The sequence below is a fragment of the Ahaetulla prasina genome, chromosome 1 (assembly GCF_028640845.1).
Source record: "Ahaetulla prasina isolate Xishuangbanna chromosome 1, ASM2864084v1, whole genome shotgun sequence".
Lineage (NCBI taxonomy): Eukaryota > Metazoa > Chordata > Lepidosauria > Squamata > Colubridae > Ahaetulla > Ahaetulla prasina.
The window spans coordinates 95,564,200-95,586,465 of NC_080539.1; the positions used below are offsets into that span (position 1 = coordinate 95,564,200).

The 22,266-nt window shown below is 40.8% G+C and overlaps 1 protein-coding gene across 5 annotated transcripts in view; it reads left to right on the plus strand.

Annotated features, from left to right (window-relative positions):
- Positions 1-22,266, plus strand: part of RGS17 (regulator of G protein signaling 17) — an 86,851-nt gene that overhangs the window by 6,667 nt on the left and 57,918 nt on the right. For 2 of the 5 annotated variants that reach the window (XM_058169225.1, XM_058169269.1), the window contains exon 2: positions 13,210-13,311. The exons of the other annotated variants lie outside the window; for them this stretch is intronic. The gene's annotated coding sequence lies outside the window, so the exon portion shown is untranslated. The remainder of the gene's footprint in view (positions 1-13,209; positions 13,312-22,266) is intronic. 5 annotated transcript variants of the gene reach the window in all.

Genomic DNA, 22,266 nt, shown 5'->3' on the forward strand with positions numbered 1-22,266 from the left:
CTCCATTTTTGCCATGTAACAGCAGTGTGAGTTAGGCTGAGAGGATGACTGTTGAAACTCACCAAGTGAATTTGTGTAGCTGAGATGAACTAAGCCACAGTCCTAATCCTTACCCACGACACTACAATGGTTCTCTTTAGCTGTTTCTGTGGAATGAATTTCTACTGCATAATTATGCTATATAATTACATAATTATGCTATATAGAATTGTTCTCCCTAAAAGAGATTAGGAAGGCAGGGCATTAGTGTTCTTGAAACATTATGTTTCAATGACATCAAAATAGATGAAGATGAAATATATGTGCATAGTATAACTATATTCTCTGAAAAAAAAGTGTTCTTATTTTCTGTTGGGGCATTTTACCAGCAGATTCTCAAATCAGATACTTCTTTAAACTGGGTATAGGAAAAGTTTTTTTTAAAAAAAACTCAGCAGGCAAAAGAACCACAGGAAATTGTATTGCAGCCCATTTCTTAAAGGTGCAGTAACAAACATCACATCTGCCTTTTTTCAATTCTGAAGTGTATCTGTTTTTCTTGACTTCGACAGTGTTATCAGTGCAGAGTAGGTAGTTACTAAATACTTGACTCTTGGTGAAGCTCAGCCTTTACAGTTGACTCATATCGTAGCTTTTATACTTGTTAAGTAATCATATTTACTCATCTTTCCAAGACAATTGTTTGCCACAATGGACACATGTATCAGTTCCTCCTGAGCCTTAGTTAAGAGAGGGGAAAATGAATCTTGCATCTGATGTTTTCTAAGGATTATGCTGGACTCTCAGATGTACCCGTACAACATAAAAGTTCCCCTTGCACATATGTGCTAGTCGTTCCTGACTCTAGGGGACGGTGCTTATCTCCATTTCAAAGGCGAAGAGCCAGCATTGTCCAAAGACGTCTCCATGGTCATGTGCCCGGCATGACTAAATGCCAAAGGTGCACGAATGCTGTTATATTCCCACCAAAGATGGTCCCTATTTTTCTACTTGCAATTTTTACATGGTTTTGAACTGCTAGGTTGGAAGAAGCTGGGACAAGTAATGGGAGCTCACCCCATTATGCGGCACTAGGGATTCGAACCGCTGAACTGCCCACCTTTTGATCGAGAAGCTCAGCATCTTAGCCACTGAGCCACCGTGTCCCTTGATGTACCCATAGTAGCGGCCAAATCTCTTCTTGAATACCTTGTTTTTTTCCTAGATGAGTTCTATTTGGGATAAACACCCTATGAATAGGATTCACAATTGATATCTTTGGAGTTTATGATCTCTGGACGCCCTGACTAGGCTGCATCTCTTTTTGTGTTCAAATGCTGGTTATTATCTTGATTATGACCTCCACTTAGTTCTTACCCAGTTTCACATTACTTTAGTGATGATATGTCCCACGTAGCTCACTTCATTGATGATAGCAGTAGCACTTAGACTTATATATTGCTTCACAGTGCTTTACAGCCCTCTCTTTTTTTAATGATAAATTCATTAATGAATTTGTTAAAATTAAAATTATTAAAATTATTTTTTAAAATAAAATTTTATTAAATTAATAAATTTAATAAAATTTAATGACAAATTCCTTGTGTGTCCAATCACACTTGGCCAATAAAAAATTCTATTCTATTCTATTCTATAAACTGTATTTTGTCTTTGTTGAAACACCCATTGCCAGAGGACTCTCCATCACCTTCTTTAGAAGGTCATCATGCTCTACTTTGTAGAAGCAGCAGTTGTCAGATCATCATGTGCAATTCTTCGATATTTTCAAAACATTCGTGGTTCTTTTCTTAGACTATTTCACTGTGTTGATTTGATGACAAAAAGATAATATAATTAAACAATACTGCCTCAATGGGGAGTTCAGTGTGCATAGCTATGTTCACGTTGCATCTAGGGATATTTATTAATCTTAATCCTTCTCATCTGAGATGGTGAAGATATAGTGGGATAGTTTTTATTTTTGGCTCCTCTGATAGTCTTTTCTGCTTGTGTGGGGAATTGTTTCCCTTTGAATGCTTTGTTGAAATCTTTTGGACACCCCCAAGAGTTGCATACCATTTACCCATGCTAGACACCTTGTCACTCCATGCACTTCTATGTTTTTTCCATGACCCTTTAAGCCAGGGGTTTCCAACCTTGGCAACTTGAACCCTGACAGACTTCAACTCCCAGAATTCCCCAGCCAGGGGAATTCTGGGAGTTGAAGTCCTCCAGGCTTCAAGTTTCCAAGGTTGGAGACCCCTGCTTTAAGCTACTAACGATAGCAAAAGGAATTTTCCTGTATACAAATCTGTATTACATCTGTGGTTGTAATATTTTCCTGGAAAGCAACCCAGTTTTAGTACACCTGAATTAAATCCCCTTTATATTCTGGCTTTGGGGTGAATTCTGGCTATATGTATCATGTGTATGAAATTTATGGCAATGTGAATCATGCTGATTAAGTAGCAGTGGCTGATTGTCAATGATTATGAGGAACCTGAAGTCGGTATCTTTTGACTTCACATGAGATATCGCAAAGGCAGATAGTAGTGTTTTGATAGCCACCCCTAGTTGTTCAGCAACCCCCTGTAGCATGGTGTTTGCCTTAGAATCAATGAAGATTTGAAGCTGATCTCCAATTTTGTCTGTGTACTATACCTCACTTCACCATAAACAGTTTTGAGAGTTTATGTTGTCATTGAGCATAATCCAAGTCTATACTCTTGGTTCAGGTTAAGAACTTTGTACTGCACACTTGGGTAAAATGATTTGAACCTTTACATTTCCAACATAAAACATTATAAGCATGTTCTAGGTTGATGCAATGGTTCACAACTACATGTGATTTGACTTGTCGTTAGCAGAACATCCTATTCATTTGATGGTCGCCTTAGCAGAAGGATTCACTTTATCCATGTGATAAATATCTCTTGACATGCCTTTTAGCTGAGTCCAAATTAATGGCATAGGTTCTGCAAATATCCACCGCCTGTGAATTTGGGACAATGGCATCCTCAGGTCAGAAGAGAGGGGGTCAAACAGGTCAGTCTAATTAACACAGCATGTCTCAGTTGTGATATGAGCACGTCTCTTGTGCATAAACTGGAGAATGTTGAATGTAAGTCCAAAATCGGCAGTTGATAGTGTGACACTTTTTATCATTTTGACAAAAGGAGCAGGAGCCTGAGGATGTGTGTGTCTGAGGATGTGTGTGTCCAAGGACAAACATAGTGATATCAAAAGCAAGAAAAACCAACAATTTAGACATTGGTTTGGCCAGAGAGCTGATTAGTGGAATCCCATAATAGAATTGTATAGGAAGGAGGCTCAGCCGTTGTTTCTAGTTGAATTTGTATCTTTCCTATGTTATCAAGCTATCTTATGCCTGTTTAGCAGAATCTGGGCTTTGTTGAATCTGATAGCAGTGATGCATACATTAAGATTCTGGACATTTCTAGTGAATCATCCAAGCATCTTGTCTGTGCCATACAAGCAATAAGAACAGTGTGAAAGGATTGAATGCTAAGATTTATGGTTTCTAATTTTGTTTGCACTTTGCCAAAAGTAAGTAAAGCTTCTTCAGGTTGAACACACGTCTTGGTACCTTCATGACGGGACCAGGTAGTTTCCTTGGCAGCAGTACAAAAGTGTTTTTGTCATTGGCTATTTTACAATTCTGACATTTCCTAGAGCAGGAGTCTCCAACCCCTGGTCCATAGACTGGCACTGGTCTGCGGCATTCCAGAAACCAGGCCATGCAAACAAGCGAAGCTCCATCCGCAGGATGCAGGCAGCATGTGAAACCACACCCCCTCTGGTCCACAGAAAAACCTCTCCACAAAATCAGTCCCTGGTGCCCAAAAGGTTGGGGGCCACTGGCCTAGAGGTAAGCTTCTCAGCCCAGACAGAATTGGTCAGGTTCCATTTCCTGATTGCTTATTTTTGTAGCCTATGACTATCATTAAGTGGTTGTAAGTGTTGTACCTTGATGAATCGCATCTTTTCTTTTATGTACACTGAGAGCATATGCACCAAGACAAATTCCTTGTGTGTCCAATCACACTTGGCCAATAAAAAATTCTATTCTATTCTATTCTATTCTATTTTATTCTATTCTATTCTATTCTAGCACAAACATCTGTGATAAACACTGAATTCAACATTTCACCTTTTTTTTAATGAGAAGAACATTTTTAATCTGTTGCTAGTCATTAACATAGAGGAAATAAATCATACAAAATATCCGGAATAAATACAAAAAGGATGCAGGTTGCAGAAAATTCTGCTTTTATTGAAAAAGTGACAAAGTTTCTTTCTTTCTTTCTTTCTTTCTTTCTTTCTTTCTTTCTTTCTATCTATCTATCTATCTATCTATCTATCTATCTATCTATCTATCTATCTATCTATGTATCTACCTACCTACCTACCTACCTACCTACCTCTCATACTTTGGAAATCGTAAAAGAAAAGTATGGTTTTACATTGCAATTGTCTGCATCGATGGACCTGTCATGGCCCAAACAATCAGTAGCATGAAATAGCAGCTGCACCTTCTGTGGAGTGCATTAGTCTCCTTTTTCCACTTTTCTCAATTCCCAGGAGAAAAATGGTCCACACTTATCTGCCTTTTCTTGTTATGTTTGACTTAAAGCAGGTCTTTCAAGGTTGTGACCTGCCAAGCTAAGGATATTGCACTTCGGCTTGGTTTACTTCTTCTTTTTCCTACCTATTTGAGCTGAATGGTAAATGCAGGAGGTTATCAAGAACAAAAAGCTAATAACAAGGATATTTTTTTGCCCTGAACTTGAACAGCATTAATATTTTCTAGGAAGTGAAACAGAAGCATGCTTCCAAGCCTATGAGACAATTAGTAGCTTCCACTCAGGATACATACTCTTTCTCAGAATCAATGTCAGTGGCTGAAGGACTTAATGAGAAGGATGCTACTGCAGTCATGTCCTGCTTGTAGGTTTCCCTCTGTCGCTGGTTGGCCTTTATGGGAAAGAAAATAATGGAATAAATATGCCTTGCCTGGCCTTTTTATGTTTTTACGGCTAATTAAATGGAAAATGTTATTGTTTCTTTTCTTTTTCAATCGTTCTCGTGATGCAGCCTTTGTCTCCTCTCAGCCCACTCTTAATTCTTAGCTGCATCCAATTTTAAAACACTGTTTTCTGTCTTTCCCAATACAATTATGGGTGTGTCTACAATCTTCAAAATCTTGGCCACCTACCAATTTCTGTTGAAAGGCTAAAGTGAGTATGGACGTGCCTCTTCTGTTGCCCCTACATCTATGATCCTTTTGCTTTGGATCACAGGATACAACATCACCTACTCATTTAAGGTGCAAATTCTGTTCAGGTATTATGTGGGCTTCATCTATACACGTAGTCCTTGACTTACAACAGTTCATTTAGTGACCGTTCAAAGTTACAACAGTGCTGAAAAAAGTGACTTATTACTTTTTCACAGTTACAATCTTTACAGTATCCCCATGATCATGTCATCAAAATTCAGATGCTTGGCAACTGATTCATATTTATGACTGTTGCTGTGTCTCAGGGTAATGTGGTTACTTTTGGCAACCTTCTGACAAGCAAAATCAATGGGGAATCAGATTTACTTAACAACCATGTTACTAAGTTAATAACCGCAGCAATTCACTTAACTGGCAAGGAAGGTTGTAAAATGCAGCAAAACTCACTTAAAAACGTCTAATTTAACAACAGAAATTTTGGGCTCCATTGTGGTCATAAGTTAAGGACTACCTGTATTTATATGTTCTGGAAAACCATCAGCGTTGATATTGAGGACATGTTCTATGGTTAAAAAAGGATTGTTTTAAAAGATCAAGCCAATTGCACTAAGAAATGGATACATTCCTAGCCCCATCCTATTTGCATTCAATTCTGCCAAAGCGTTTTCCATAGCAATGCTTTCTGTTATTATTTTGGGAAAGAAGCAGTGTCATTTTGCCTACTCTACCAACATTTAAAATGCATTATCTTTGTGAGATACATCCGGTTGTTGTCAAATGCTGTTGTTAAATGTAGCCATTCATTGCTAATTCTGACATTCACTTGTAGCGTTCTTGCCAGTTTATTTATTTAGGAGCTGGGATGAAATTGTTGTGTTCGGGGCCAGTTTCCTCTTCTAGCCCAGGTGACAGGAAGTCAGTAAACCTGCCTATCGGTTCTGAGGCAAACCTCAGACCAAGTTTAGCCCAATTAGCCAGTCTATAATGGAAGATGTATTGAGACAAAATGAGAGAAAGCTCACCTTACTGATCTTCCAGAACACTGGCACAGCACATATCAATTGTGACATCAATTCTGACCCATGTTCAGCCTCAGTCAGTGGCCTTCTGGGCAAACAGAGGAGAGGTTTTTCTACGGACCGGAGGGGCTGTGTTTTCATGTGCTGCCTTCATCTCACGGATGGGGCTTTCGTTGTTTACACAGCCCAATTTCTGGCATGCCATGGAGTGGTCTGGTGCCTCTCCATGGTCCGGGGGTTGGGGACGCCCTGGCCTGAGTGACAGTTTACTGTTGTGGTGCATTTCTATGCTGGCAATCTGTCATAACATGAATGGTGGCTAAAGCTTGAATCCCAGGGATCCGTCCACATTCACCAAACCTCACCCACCACACTTTAGAGAAAGCAATCAACAGTTATTCCCCCCAAGAGCTGGGAATGCTGGGTGGGAGAGGAAACATAGCCTGAGGAATCTGCTCTGAAATTGTGGCACAGCAAAGTTGCAAAAACAGGACCCTTGAGTAGCCTCACTAGTAAAACAGAGCAGATCACATCTGTCAGGTCCCTGCAAATTATGTGGGTGCGTTTTTCATGGACTGAAGGGACACACTTGAATATCCCATGAGGAAGAGTCTTTTAATTCTTGTTCCAAGGAGACGTCCCTAAGGAAGAAATTTCCAAATGTTTCTACTAGTTTATTTTTTTGGGGTGGAAAATGTTATTTTGTAAAAATTTATTAGTAATGTTATAAATTTGTAAAAAGGGTAAGAAAAATTTAGCAGCTGGAAATTATGTTCTTCTAGAGAAATCTAGAATTTCAAAACTCTTTCTAGAGAAAGTAAGTTTTTCAGATATTCTAAAATCAAAAGAATTTTAGTTTCCTTTTTAGTTTTCATTCTTAATATATATTTTAGAAGAAAAATATTTCCTATTGAGTCAGGCTTTCAAACAATTTCAAAGTGAAAATCTGAACTTATTTGATTTTAGCTTTAAGTACCACTAAGCATTTTCATATTTTTTCCTTACCAAATATTTTAGTTGAATTATTTATTCAGTTGAAAGTTGTTTAAAATAATTTTCTAAGCATTTGCTGAGAATGCAAAATTGAATACACTTTACTAAGTTCAATTCAAATAAACTAAAGAAATTAGAACATGTCCAGCTATACAGCAGCAGATGTTTAAATTATTTTTTAAAATGCTATTTTTAAATATGTATGTACCGTATATACTCGAATATAAGCCGATCCGAGTATAAGCCGAGGTCCCCAATTTTACCCCAAAAAACTGGGGTAAACTGGGGACTCGAGTATAAGCCGAGGGTGGGAAATGAGGCAGCTACCGGTCGGGGAACCCCTCCCTCCCTCAGCCGAGAAGGCTGGCGGCTCCCCCGCTCCGCCCTCTCACTGCACCGGCAGGGCTTCCCCGCGCTAATGCAAAAGCCCGCCAAGTTTGCACCATCTGGTATAATGTGAAAAAAAGAAAAGAAAAAAAACCTCGAGTATAAGCCGTATATACTCGAGTATAAGCCGAGGGGACGTTTTTCAGCACAAAAAACATGCTGAAAAACTCGGCTTATACTCGAGTATATACGGTATATATATGTATGTGTATATACATATGTATGTATGTATGTATGTATGTATGTCTTGGCATTTTCGTGTCTTTTCCCGTGTAAGGTTGAGAGTATCTTGGCGACATTTCGACAAGGTCTCACTCATCTTCTTCAGGCTGGTGTCTTCGGCTTCGTGCTTCTCGAGCAAAGAGTGGTCGGACCTGCCGTCTCTATAAATACTGGTGGGGAGGTGGGGAGTGTTGCTGTGAGCGGATTGATTGGCTGTGTGGTTGCATCTTGATTGGTAGATGGAGTGGGTGTTTGCAGATTGGTCGAGGTGGGGACTGTTGCTGTGAGCGGGTTGGTTGGCTCTGTGGTTGCATCCTGATTGGTAGATGGAGTGGGTGTTTGCAGATTGGTCAGCTGTTTCGTAGCATCCTGTGTGGGTGTGGTCCTGGTCTTTTGTTCCTGAGCTTTGGTGTTGTGGTCTCTGAAGTTCTGTGATGTGATGTTTTGAGCAGATGGCTGTGATGCAGCATCCTGGGCCCTGGTTTGGCTCCGAGTCCGAGGTCCTGTCATGTGTTCCTGGTATGTGTCAGCCTGCTTTGTGTGGGGATTGGAGGGGGGTGCAGCAGCCAGTGGTGTCAGCATGGTCTGGCTTCTGGATGGTGGTTGTGTTTCATCTGTGGGAAACAGCTGACCAATCTGCAAACACCCACTCCATCTACCAATCACGATGCAACCACAGAGCCAACCAACCCGCTCACAGCAACACTCCACCTCGACCAATCTGCAAACACCCACTCCATCTACCAATCAAGATGCAACCACACAGCCAATCAACCCTCTCACAGCAACACTCCCCACCTCCCCACCAGTATTTATAGAGAGATGGCAGCTCCGACCACTCTTTGCTCGAGAAGCACGAAGCCGAAGACACCAGCCTGATGAGTGAGACCTCGTCGAAACGTCACCAAGATACTCTCAACCTTACACAGGAAAAGACCCAAAAATGGCAAGACCTACATATCTATACTCATGAAAACCTACGAAAATACACACACACACACACACACACACACACACACATATATATGTATTTTCTGAGGTTTTTGCGGGTTCTACTATGGAGGTCTTTGATTATTCGGGTTTTCTCCCACGTAAAATTAAGTGTCTTGGCAACGTTTCGATGAAGTCTCATTCGTCATCTTCAGGCTTTAGCTTCGTGCTTCTAGGAGCAATGTGTGATCGCAGCTGTTTCTTCCTTTTAACTGCTAGTGGGGGTTTGAACTGATTGGGTGGGAGCTTGGCTGTGTTCTGATTGGCTGGGGGTGTGTCCTGTTTGGGTGGTGGCTTGGTTGTGCTCAGATTAGTCTGAGTTCCAGGGGGATTTGAGCTGGTGAGCTGCATTGCTGTTGTTTGGCTTCATGTTCGTGGTCATGCTACATCTTCATGGTGGGTGTCAGTCTGCTGCATGTATGGATTGGAGGGGTTTGAAATGGCTAATGTTGCAGCTGCAGTCTGGCTTCTGGTCCTTGGTCGTGCTTCCTGATCAGTGTGGGTTTGGGTCTGCTTTCTGGGTGGATGTGTGGTGGTGACATCCTGTGTGGATCTCGTGAGTGTGGGTTCTGGTGTCATTCCTTGTGTTAGGGACATGTTTTTCAATAGAGGCGGGTTTCCAAATAGCTGGTAGGCTGGTAGGCCAACCTCTACATGGAACACTTTGAAATCCAAGCACTAGAAAAATCTGACCACAAACCCAAACTCTGGCTCAGATACGTAGACGACACCTTCATAATCTGGCCACATGGGAAAGAAAAACTTGACAACTTCCTCACACACCTCAATAGCCTATACCCCAAAATACAGTTCACCATGGAAACAGAAATTAACAACCAACTTCCCTTCCTAGATGTCTTAGTCTACAAGAAACCCAATGGCTCCCTAGGACACACCATATACCAGAAGAAAACACACACAAACTGCTATCTGCATGCACTCTCACACCACCACCCAGCACAGATCAACTCCGTAGCCAAGACACTCATCTCCAGAACAAAACGCTTAGCTGATGAACAACACCTAAAAACCGAACTCTCACAAACGTACTAACATCCAATGGATTCCAGAGAAATAAGATTACCAACCTAATCCAAAAAGAAACCCCCCACTAAAATCCAAGACAGAGAACAAGAAAACGGCACAGCCCTCCTCCCATATATAAAAGGCACCACAGACAGAATCAGCAAGATCCTCCACAAACATAACATCAAGACAGCATTCTGCACAAACCAAAAAATATCCACCATCCTAAGAAACCCCAAAGACAAAATTGAGTTAGAAAATCAAGGAGTATATGAAATCCCATGCACCGCCTGCCCCACCACATACATCGGACAAACCAACAGAAGAATAAGTGCACGCATTGAAGAACACAAGAACTCAGTCAAAAAAGAGGAACCAACTTCTTCCCTGGTCCAACACCTTAAAGCCACAGGACATGATATTGACTTTAAAAAGACCAGAACTATCGCCAAAACTGAACACTTTAACAACAGAATAATCAGAGAAGCCATCGAGATAGAAAAACGCCCACACAGCATGAGCAAACGAGATGATACCTCCCGCCTACCAGCCATTTGAAAACCTGCCCTTATTGACAAATGAGTCCCTAACACGAGGAATGACACCAGACCCACACTCACGAGGTCCACACAGGACGTTACCACCACACATCCACCCAGAAAGCAGACCCAAACCCACACTGATCAGGAAGCACGACCAAGGACCAGAAGCCAGATCGCAGCTGCAACATTAGCCATTTCAAACCCCTCCAACCCATACATACATCAGACAGACACCCACCATGAAGATGTAGCATGACCACAAACACGAAGCCAAACAACAGCAATGCAGCTCACCAGCTCAAATCCCCCTGGAACTCAGACTAATCTGAGCACAACCAAGCCCCCACCCAAACAGGACACACCCCCAGCCAATCAGAGCACAAAAAAACCCCATCCAATCAGAGCACAGCCAAGCTCCCACCCAATCAGTTCAAACCCCCACTAGCAGTTAAAAAGGAAGAAACAGCTGCAATCACACATTGCTCCCAGAAGCACGAAGCTGAAGCCTGAAGATGACGAATGAGACTTCGTCGAAACGTCGCCAAGACACTTCCAATTTTACGCGGGAGAAAACCCGAATAACCAAAGACCTACATACAAACACCATGAAAACCTCAGAAAACAAATAAATAAATAAATTATATATATATATATATATATATATATATATATATATATATATATATATATATATATATATATATATATATATATATATATATAAAAAGAGAGAGAGAGAGAGAGAGCGCAATATACAGTAGCTGATATGGCCGTGCAATATATATTGTTTTTAATAATTCCTCTTTAATTGCTCCTTTTTGCTGTATCTTCTCTTGGAATTATATAATAATGGGCTGGAAATTCAGCTGAGAAATCTGCCACTTAGAAGTTCTTAGTATTGTTCACCAGAGTGTCCTATCTTTCAAGGTCTTTATGCAATTTTTTGGACGTACAATATATGTATTAATGCTCAGATCCATATCACAAAGCAGAATATACAAACCACCTCATGCAGGGAAGCATATGTCATAGCCCTTCTATTGTTCCCTTTAGCTAAATAAGTTTCATAACTAAGCTGGACTACTTAATTCTAGTAAGTATTCAGCTGCCAATCCAATTGCTTTTACTGAATATGTAAGCACACAGTAGATAAAGGCACCATCTTGCTGAGGCAGCAAAATGATGACCTGGTTTAACTCAAAAATTACAAACCCAAGTTATGATGCTATCTTTAAAACAATTTTCTATACCTTTCAATGGAAAATCCAAAACCTCAGACATAAAGTAACAGAATGACAGAGTTGGAAGGAACCTTGGAGATCTAGTCCAACGCTGCTTAAACAGGAAACCCTATACCATTTCAGATTGTCCAATCTCTTCTTTAAAATCTCCAGTGTTGGAACACCTACAATCCTGGAGGCAAGTTATTCTACTGATTAATTGTTCTAACTGTCAGGAAATTTCTCCTTAGTTTTAAGTTAGTTCTCTCCTTGAGTTATTTCCATCCATTGCTTCTATGTTGGAACAGATTTTCCTCAGCATCTGCCTAAGATTTAAACTGCAGAGCTCTTGAACATGCATTGATACAATCAGGATGAAGTTAGCAGAAGAATTCAGAGTGAATGAAAAATTCAGGGTTGAGAAGATTTTACAGTAAAAATGCCTTTTGAATTCAGGAACTGTTCATCTAGTGCACATTTTTCTTTGTACAAAGATTATAAAGGCTTCACACTGCAGACTTTGGACTGATGCTGACCTCCTTCGTTCCCTGCCTAGTACTGTTCTCCACTAATTACCATTTGCAAGGTGGTGTATTTAGTTCCATTCATTTAGTTCTCCTGTTACATAGTCCCTGGGGAGGGGGGAGAAATCAGTTGTTTCGTTTCATCAATTCAATCACAGGATAATTTCAGGCAGAAATAATAGAATTCCGTATGAGCTGAGAATGGCTTGCAGAGAAAGAATGCACATTATTTTAAAGCTTCTGTTTAACATGATTTTGATTATCCGTTTTGTAAGTGGTTTCAAATCCTTGTGATCATACTTAGTATTATATAACTGTAGAATGTTTACAGCAGTTCATATACACAGTATTTGGTAGATATTCAATCTCTACATATCCTGTTTCCTCCAAAATAAGACCTCCCCTGATAATAAGCCCGATCGGGCTTCTGAGTGCATGGCAATAAGGCCAAGGGCTTATTTCAGGGTTCAAAAAAAAATAAGACAGGGTCTTATTTTCGGGAAAACAAAGTAAATAGCAGCTTTATACAAGAAAATACTTGTTTGACTCATAGGGGACATCACTGTATGCTCAATAAGCTTAATTGAACCCACCACACATATAATAAGGGAGAGGAAATGATCAAAAAGCAAAGCTCCATGCAAAGAGACAAAAGCTTTAAAAATTAAATCTACTATTTTTATTGTGAAAGTCTGGAACTGATGTGACTGAAAATTCCTTCCTTCCTTCCTTCCTTCCTTCCCTCCCTCCCTCCCTCCCTCCCTCCCTCCCGTTTGTGGGATAATTATGAACTCAATTCTGATATCAGAAATACAGGCAACCTTTCATATTTATTGAGTGTATTAATTTGATGAGCACATCTCTTTAGCCCTGAGTTCAAATCATCAATGAAAATGATGAGCAGACCCAAACTGGGACAGTTACTTCTTGGACCTTCTTGACAATAATTACTTGATAACTACTCTTTCAAAACAGCTTGTCATCACATTATATACATAAGTGATAATAGCTTCCTTCTGCCATAATACTTTCTTTTGAATCATAAAGCTGCCATATAGGAATTGATGGTCGGTATCTTAGGCTGCCATCCTGCACATCATCGGGATACAACACTCCAGCAGAATTGAATACTTTATCCTTTCCAATCTGGTATGTCAGCTTTCAATTTACATAAATATTAGCCAGTACTTTCAACATGTCTGGATGGATGATTTGCAGATGGCTTTCTTTTTTCCATTACTCCTTCTTTTTTGAATCCCACCCTTTCTCTTTTTCCTTCCTTTCATTGCCTTCAGACAGTTTCCTTCCTCTTTCCTTTAGCTCAGTCTTTTCTTTTCTTTTTTTGGAATCTCAAGCCTATGCAATTTTTTTTCCTCTTCCACCTTTCTCTCAGTTTGGGATCCCGTGACCTTCATAAATTAGGCTGAAGACCCCATGCATAATTGCCCTGGCTGTCTAGGGACTGAAGTGCAGATCAATGAGAACATTAGATGTGTTTGATCACATTGCCAGCAACCCTGACCCTTTCTGTATTCGGTGATGTCATAACTCTTTTCAGTAAATGTACCTAACTTTGGTGCCAGGAAAGTAAATTTGGACACCATCCCTAGATCCACTGATGCGACTTAATTCAGTGGCACTTATTACTGAATAGATGTTATTCATACTTTTATAATGATGGTTTTCTCTTTAATTGCATATTTAGCCCATCTATCCCGTTTCTTTTCATTGTCTTGTCTCAGTCTCACAAAACTCTTTTGTAATGCATTTCCTGAACGTAAGTGCTTCCACTCCCAAAATTTCAATCTTAGCTGTTATATTTTGGCTACATGTTTAAAAATACTTCATTTTCATAATTGCATCTATGTGTAATCAACAACTGCTGAGGGGGATATGTGTTTAAGACAAGAATAGTGAGCAGTAGTGGTATTCACTTACCTTCGCTACTGGTTTGGAAATGTGAGCGTGTGCTTTGCTCGCTCATGCCACCTCTGCGCATGCGCAGAGCATACCTGATGATGGGTGGGTGGGCATAGCCTCCCCCTGCCACCGCTACTAGTTCTCCCAAACCGGGTAGAACCGCTAGAATCCCACCTCTGATAGTGAGTATTACAAAGTATCCAAATTTAGTTTCTTTTACAATAAAGAATTATCTTGCCTAAATAATATTAAAAATAAAATCTAGTATTAAAAACAGATCCAGTGAACAAGTTATATCTTGCTATATTTGAATGTTTCCCAGGAGCACAACTTGCATAGAGACTCGCTGACTGACAATATTTGTTCCCTTTTTTATCTTAATCCACAGACCAGAAGTAGTGGTGGGATTCAGCCAGTTCGCACCACTTCGGGAGAACTGGTTGTTAACTTTCTGAGCAATTTGGCAAACTGGTTGTTGGAAGAAATCATTAGGGCAGAGAACTAGTTGTTAAAGTACTTGAATCCCACCACTGACCAGAAGAATATACTAGTATACTTTCTGAGCCCTGTGGGGGGGAGCTTGAGAACCCTTCTGAAATGTTCATTTTGTGATATTGCAGTTATTACCATTCTTTGATGTGTAATTTGTTCCCATGTGTATCAGTAGGAATGGACAATTGGCAACAGACTTGGTAAGCCTTGAAAGCTGTTTTGTCATGTCCTTGAACCTTGGTCTCGTGGACAACTCACCTTCTAAAATTGATGGGTCCAGTTGATATATGTTTGCTTCAATTCCTTGCAGTAATGAATTCCCAACTACCATGATTTTAATTTTCTTATGTCGTACGTACAGCAGTGTTTCTCAACTTCAACAACTTGAAGATGGGTGGACTTCAACTCAAGGTTGAAGCCCACCCATCTTAAAGTTGGCAAGGTTGAGAAACACTGGGGTACAGCACAGGGGCGGGTTTCAAAACCCGTCGCTACCAGTTTGCTCATGGGCGTGTGCTCGCGCATGCACATGACACTTCTGCACATCCGCAGAAGCAACCAAGGGCTTTGTGAGTATGAACTGACATAGTCTCCCTCTGAACTGCAGCCCCCGCTCTACTCCCAAAGCCATCGAGCCCCTGCACTGATTGGCTGGCTTCAAACTGTCCTGTACACCCAAAAGCCTGACGCGAACTGTACCGCAACGAATGGTCTGCGGCAAAGGGACTGGGACAGAGGGGACGTAGCCCAAAGTTCTGAGGCATAATAACACGGAGGCAAAACCCTGGTGGAGAAACAGGCAGCGCCAAAAGTTCGAGGCGAAAAGTCCTAGACCCATAGGGAAGGCTCTTCTTCTGGGTCCCACCTGGTCCATCCTTAGGGGAGGGGATGCGCGACATTCCCTGCCTCCCTGCTGTGTTGGCTTAGGTGGAGGCAATTGGGAAGAAACTGTCTTTCAGATAATATTGTTTGGCTGAGCCTCTATTTATCTTGCTTCCTTATGGAGGGCCGCTTCTCTTTCTCTGGTTGAAACTCCTTTTGTTGAATATGTTACCCTTTCTGAGCAACTGATGTGTGGTCCTCTCTCTGTTCCAGTCATTTTATATTTACCTGAAGGGCTGTAATGGCAAAGCTATTTCGAGCATTTGCAGGACACAGTTTTAGATGTCTATTCATTCAGGTTTTTTTCTTCTTAAGAAGCTACCAACGGGAAAAAAATATTTCTTCTTATTGTACTTTCTCAGAATCTTGTGTTAGTCAGCTATTTGACCCCAAGCAAACTACTGTTAGTGCTCCTTGTTTGCTGGTTCAGTGAACCCATGTCTTACCGCCAGACCACTTTCCATTTGTGGGCTCATCTTTTTTCTTTTCTCCTGATTGAAACCTTGCAATTTGACAGTTTTTGATGCTTCATTGATGAGAGGGTCAGTGACAAAGTTGGGCTGGGATCTGCTCCACCTCCCATTAGATGCTTTAGTTTGCTATATTTTTAATCACTGGCCATTGCTTTTTGTGTCCATTTTGTTTTGGGGTGCAAAAAAGACCAGAATCCTGAGTTAGTAGACCTGCTAGCAAGGATGGATGGGTGGCTGGATGGATACATATAGAGGTGGACATGACAAAGATTCTTGATCTCCGAGGAAATCAATATACCCCAAAATAAAAAAGGTTAATTTGATTGGTGAGGTGTAGGTAAAACATGGGATAAAGCAGAAGACTGGCACAATTCGTATCTTAGCTGAGTAGGCTTTCTAATGCAAAGCTATTTGCATGGTAGACAGGGGTGAAATCCAGCAGGTTCTGACAGGTTCTGAAGAATCAGTAATGGAAATTTTGAGTAGTTCAGAGAACCACTCAGATACCACCTCTGGTTGGCCCCAGAGTGGGGTGGGAATGGAGATTTTGCAGTATCCTTCCCCTGCCACACCCACCAAGCCACACCCACCAAATCACACCATGCCCACCAAGCCAGCCCACTGAACCGGTAGTAAAAAAAATTGAATTCCACCACTGATGGTAGAGATATGAGGCAGAAAATTAAGGGAAAAAATAGCAGGGCAACAGGGCTGGGGAGGAGGGTAAAACATTTATCTGAAGAGAAAAGAGTCTCTCAACTTAAAGATGTGGTCCCAAAGTTGCAACATTTGGTGTCAATCCTTTGCAAGACTATAAATTCCGTGAGACTTGCATCCAAGGAGATGTTGCTAAATTTTTCTTTTAATCAAATTTGTTACTGAAAAGGTGATAACCAGATCCCTGCTGATTATCAGTGAACTATTACTTTCTGACATAAAGAATTAGAATTGATTTCTGGTTATTAAGGAAAAGGAAGAAGGGGGCATTTTGTTTGGGTTGGATTTTAATCTGAGGAGATTGACAGTCCTATGAGAAGGGAAGGGAAGGGACCCATCTGCCTGATCAGTAAGGCAAGCAATGCGCCAAAAAATACCCAGAGTTCCCCAACATTAATCTATCATAAATTCTAGAAAATGATTGATATTTATTTTTATTATCTGTCAGTATTTGAGATTGGGGGGGAGGGAAATGGGGAAATCGCTGTCCTCAGGCAGTCTCACATTAAAATTGCCTGTCTCCATTCCAACATTGCCTGCTTGGATTTTAGTCGTGATTTAATCTTTCTTAAGTTTTAATTGTTTTGTATTATTCTTTTTATTATGCTGTAAGTCACCCAGTGTCTCTGTGATAGTAAGATGGATGGCGTATAAATTTAATAAAAATAAATAAATAAAAACTTCAACAATATCATCCTTGATGGGCCTAATTGGTGAGGCATGATAAGGCTCAGCCATGAGGTCAAAGTAATCTGTGTTGGCATACCTTTTTGTTGACTCGAGGACTAACTTGTTCATAGGAAGTATCTAGATCAGTGATGGCTATCCTGTTCGGCACCGAGTGCCCATAGTGCATGCACACATGTGAATGAGTACGTGTGCCCGCAAACCCCCAAAATGCAATGCGTGCACGCCCCCTGCGCATGCACCCCATGCATGCATTCATGTCCCCCGCACATGTGCCCCACTCATGCATATGTGAGCCACCACTCAAAGCATCCCCTGCATGCGCCCTGCGCCCTGCCTCCTGCGCATGCACAGCAGAGACCCAAAGACCAGCTGCCCGGTGGGAGGCATGTGTGCATGCACAGCGGAGCTGAGCTGGGACAACGGCTCACATGCCTGCAGAGAGTGTACCAGAGAGTGTACCATAGGTTCGCCATTATGGATCTAAATTATTCAGCAGGAAGCATTCATCTAACCAAACAGTGCACAACAGAAAGTATCCCTTGTGTGGTCCTTGGCTATAGTGACCAGACGTCCCGCTTTTGGCGGGACAGTCCCGCTTTTCAATAATTTGTCCCGCGTCCCGCGGCAATTCCAAAAAGTCCCGATTTGTTTTTGTTTCACTCCCATTCTAAAAATGGGAGGCGGCAATGCAAGAGGAGGAGAGGGAGAAGGGGGAGTGGCAGAGAAGGGGGCGCGAGAGGGAGGAGAGACGCCGCTTGACTTCACCCGAGAGGAAGAGAAGAGCCGAGAGGAGAGCCGAGCCTGCCTGGAAGAGCCGAGAGGAAAGCCGAGCCTGCCTGGAAGAGCCGAGAGGAGAGCCGAGCCTGCCTGGAAGAGCTGAGAGGAGAGCCGAGCCTGCCTGGAAAAGCGGAGAAGCAGCAGCCGCTCCTCCTCCTTCAGATAGATGGCAAGACTCAGCACGCATGCGCAGCCCCCCCCCCATCCGTCAATGGTGTCCCGCTTTGCCATCGCTGAAATCTGGTCACTTTATCCTTGGCGCTCTCTGAGCTTGCTTGTTTCCTTGCAGACATTTCATTACCCGAACCAGGTAACATTATCATGATATTACCTAGTTTGGGTAATGAAGCTCAGAGAGCACTAAGGACCCCTCATTTCAACCCTGAGCTACAAATATTCTCCTTTGTTAGTATCCCTTGTAGAGATAGTCCTTGACTTACAATCACAATTGAGCCCAACATTTATATTGTTAAGTGAGAGTTTGTTCAGTGAGTTTTGCCCCCCTTTGCAACCTTTCATGCCACAATTGTTAAGTGAATCACAGCAGTTGATAAATTAGTAATCTGGTTTTTAAGTGAATTAGGCTTCCCCATTGACTTTGCTTGTCAGAAGATTGCAAAAAGTGATCCCATGACCCTGGAATGCTGCAAGGATCATAAATATGAACCAGCATCTGAATTTTGATCACATGATCATGGGAATGCCGCAAAGGTTGTAACTGTATAAAGCGGTCATAAGTCACTATTTTCGGTGCTGTTGTAACTTTGAACGGTCACTAAATGAATTGCCGGGAGTCGAGGACTACCTGTACTGAGCAGCCATTCAAGAGATTAATTTTTCACCTTTTCCAACTCCATGAAATGGCAGAATTCTCAAAATACAGAACTTTTCCTGTATGTTTTTCTCTTTCTGTTCAATGGGAGAGCCAACTGGACAACAGCTCAGATAGGTGAAGACCTACATTCTAAGCTCAGCACTCTTTTCCCTTCTGGTCATGTGACCCAGAGCAAAGCAACTGCAGCCCACTCTGTGCTTCCCAGTTCACTCAAAAACATGCGCACCACACAAGGAGAAAACAATAACAGACCCATCACATTCCTTTGTTCCAAGAAGATCCTTGCTTTGGCTGTTGCTGATAAAGCAAGCTGGGAAGAATTCCAGCCACTATATTGTGCATGCTTTCCTCACGTTGTTTATTCTTTCCAAGCCAACAGAATGTCAGAATGAAATTGTGTAAAGGTGTGTGGCAGAGGTGGTATTCAGCAGGTTCTGGAGAACCGGTAGTGGAAATTGTGAGTAGTTCAGAGAACCGGTAAATACCACCTCTGACTGGCCATCTATTCTCTGCCTCCCGAGTCCCAGCTGATCGGGAGGAAATGGAGATTCTATGATATCCTTCTCCTGCCACGCCCACCAAGCCACGCCCACCAAGCAATGCCACGCCCACCAAGCCACCCCCACAGAACTGTAGTAAAAAAAATTGAATCCCACCACTGGTATGTGTGGGGATGTGTGTGTGTCAGATCTCTGTCACCACAAAAACACTCTGAAAACTTAACAAATGTAGCCTAAGGAGGAATGGTGGAGAAAAAACAATTGAATTCAAAAATGGGCGTAACAGAGGAAAAACAAATCCAGAAATACCCCCCATGCCTTCCAATGGGAAAGGCACTTTGGCAGCACAATGAAACAATGCTGATTCCTCCATTCAAAGCCCCTTCTATCTTCCCCATCAAACGACCTAGAACCGAGCTATTATTAAAGGACTGGAAAGAAGTCCAGAAGCCGTGATATTCACATGTTCCCTGACTTATTATTAACTTTCTCTGTTTCTATTCAATAAGGCTGGGCAAAGATGCTGCACAAAGCATGTTATTACAAATAATGTCCCTCTCTTGGAAGGGAGAGAGTAGTTAGTTGCATGTTTGCTTCAAAAGCCCTTTCATGGGGTTGTACACAAGCACTTTGTTTTGCCAGCAGTCCAGTGGAAATAGTGTCTCTGCATGCACACCCATGTTCAGGCCCTGCAGACAAGCTTTCAAAGCAGCTGGTGAGCTTTGCAAAGGACAAGCCTGTTTTAATGCTTCAACAAGAAGTGCTTTTTCACCCTGAAGTGCCTTGCAAACCATCTCTTTTATATTCTGCGCAGAGCCCAACCATTCAGTCCATTTGAGAACGTTCTCAATTAAGTCTGAATATGGAATAATGGCAAGATAGAATTGCAGTAAATGCTATAATTCATAGCACTGACTAAAACCTATTTACATCTTAGTTGAAAGGTACTTTGGCAAACAGACACTTTATACTTTAAAAGATGAATCTCATATACTATTATGCAATATAATTATTCCTTTTAATTTCACTGATTTTATACCTAGTAGTCTGCCATCTTTTTTCCTATGTTTTGCTAAGTCTTCTTGGCCATATTCTGTTGCATATGGTCCATTCTTGTAGTGGGACTGACTAATCTTGTTAGGTACCAGTACAGAGTTGTGTAGGAACTCAAAATAGGAAAAGCATTTTGCTCATATAATCATGAATCAACCCTGTTGCAATTACATTTCTTTTTTATAATAGTTGACAGATAGTTGGTTGATAGATACTGTAGAGAAGATAGATATGTAAATAGATAGATAGATAGATAGATAGATAGATAGATAGATAGATAGATAGATAGATAGATAGATAGACAGACAGACAGACAGACAGACAGACAGACAGACAGACAGACAGACAGACAGACAGACAGACAGACGGACATTGATTGATAATGCAGTACACAGAAAGCCTATATTTCATTTGTCCTTTGAACGTTTTCTAAAGACTACACTTGTACTGGGCATTGAATTTCACTGAACTGGATTTCAGTTCATATAGAAAAAATGCTGGGAAAGCTATTAATAATCAAGTTTGTATATTATTAGATATCCCCTGGGATTTGGTATTATGTTACAAGTTGTCTGTTGCTTAGGCAGTGTAAGTCCCAAGAATATTTAAAGTAACCTAAATTCCAGTAAGATACAACAGTCCAATGTTTTTAGTAGCCCAAAGAATGACTTGTATAATTTATGCTTGTGTTTTCGGTCTGAACTTTTCTGGGGGAGGTGTTTGAAAATAATAAGCTAATTTTTCTAGGCTAAATTGTCTAATCTTACAGATCTATATAGAATATGAAGATATGCTAGTGCAGGTCTCTGAATTTCACTTTCTAATAAATCTCCCAATACCTCTAGAGATAATGGAAAAATAATTGTCAGCATTTACCGCTGGCACGTCAATATATCCTGACTTTTGAAGAGAGACAGAAAAGTTAATATATTGAAATCCACAGATAGAAGAGTAAATTTCCAACGTAACTGTACTTTCAATGGAAGCTAAGATCAAACCAAAATCAAAATAGGAATTTGGGAATCTATTCTGGAAAGAATCTTCCTTCCTTTGTCTGTTTTTCCTTGAAAATATGTAATGTTTACTTAATTATTTGCCTTAATTCTATAAAGTAAAAATGATAATTCTACAGCTTTAGTCTTCTATAGCCAAGAAATAGAGTTCAGTTTATTCCTTATACGGTATAACTGAGTTTACCTTTAAGTATTTTAAGAATGCTTGGAAAATGCAAATATTTTTAGCATTTGCTAGTGTGTTTCTAGAAGGATTACTTCTAACATGCTAGATTAATTTTATGTTTAAACATAATCCAAATTGGAATATAAATCCTTTCACTGAGAATTTCATTGCATTCTTCAATATTAATAGAATAAATTGTGTTACCTTACAAAAAGAAAGCAATATATGCTTGTAAAATTATCTTGAAACGTATTATTCAAAACCAGACACCATTTGAAGTAGGGTGGAAAAATTCACCAACTACATTCCTTCATGTCAGTAAAGTGTATACAAGCATATAGATGTGGTCAAAAAATGCCAGTTCTTCATTGTTGTTTTCTTTTCTGTTTTATGCACCAGATTATTTTCCATTTCTTTAGACTCAGTGGTACTTTCTGGTGTTTGTGGACAAGAAGAAAGTTGCAGCAGATGATTTATATTACCTGGGGAATGGGTTTTAGTTCTAATCTTCTACAAAGTTAACATCACCTTAATCCACAGAGGACTTTCTTCTTGCCCTCCTCCTCCTCCTCCTCCTCCTCCTCCT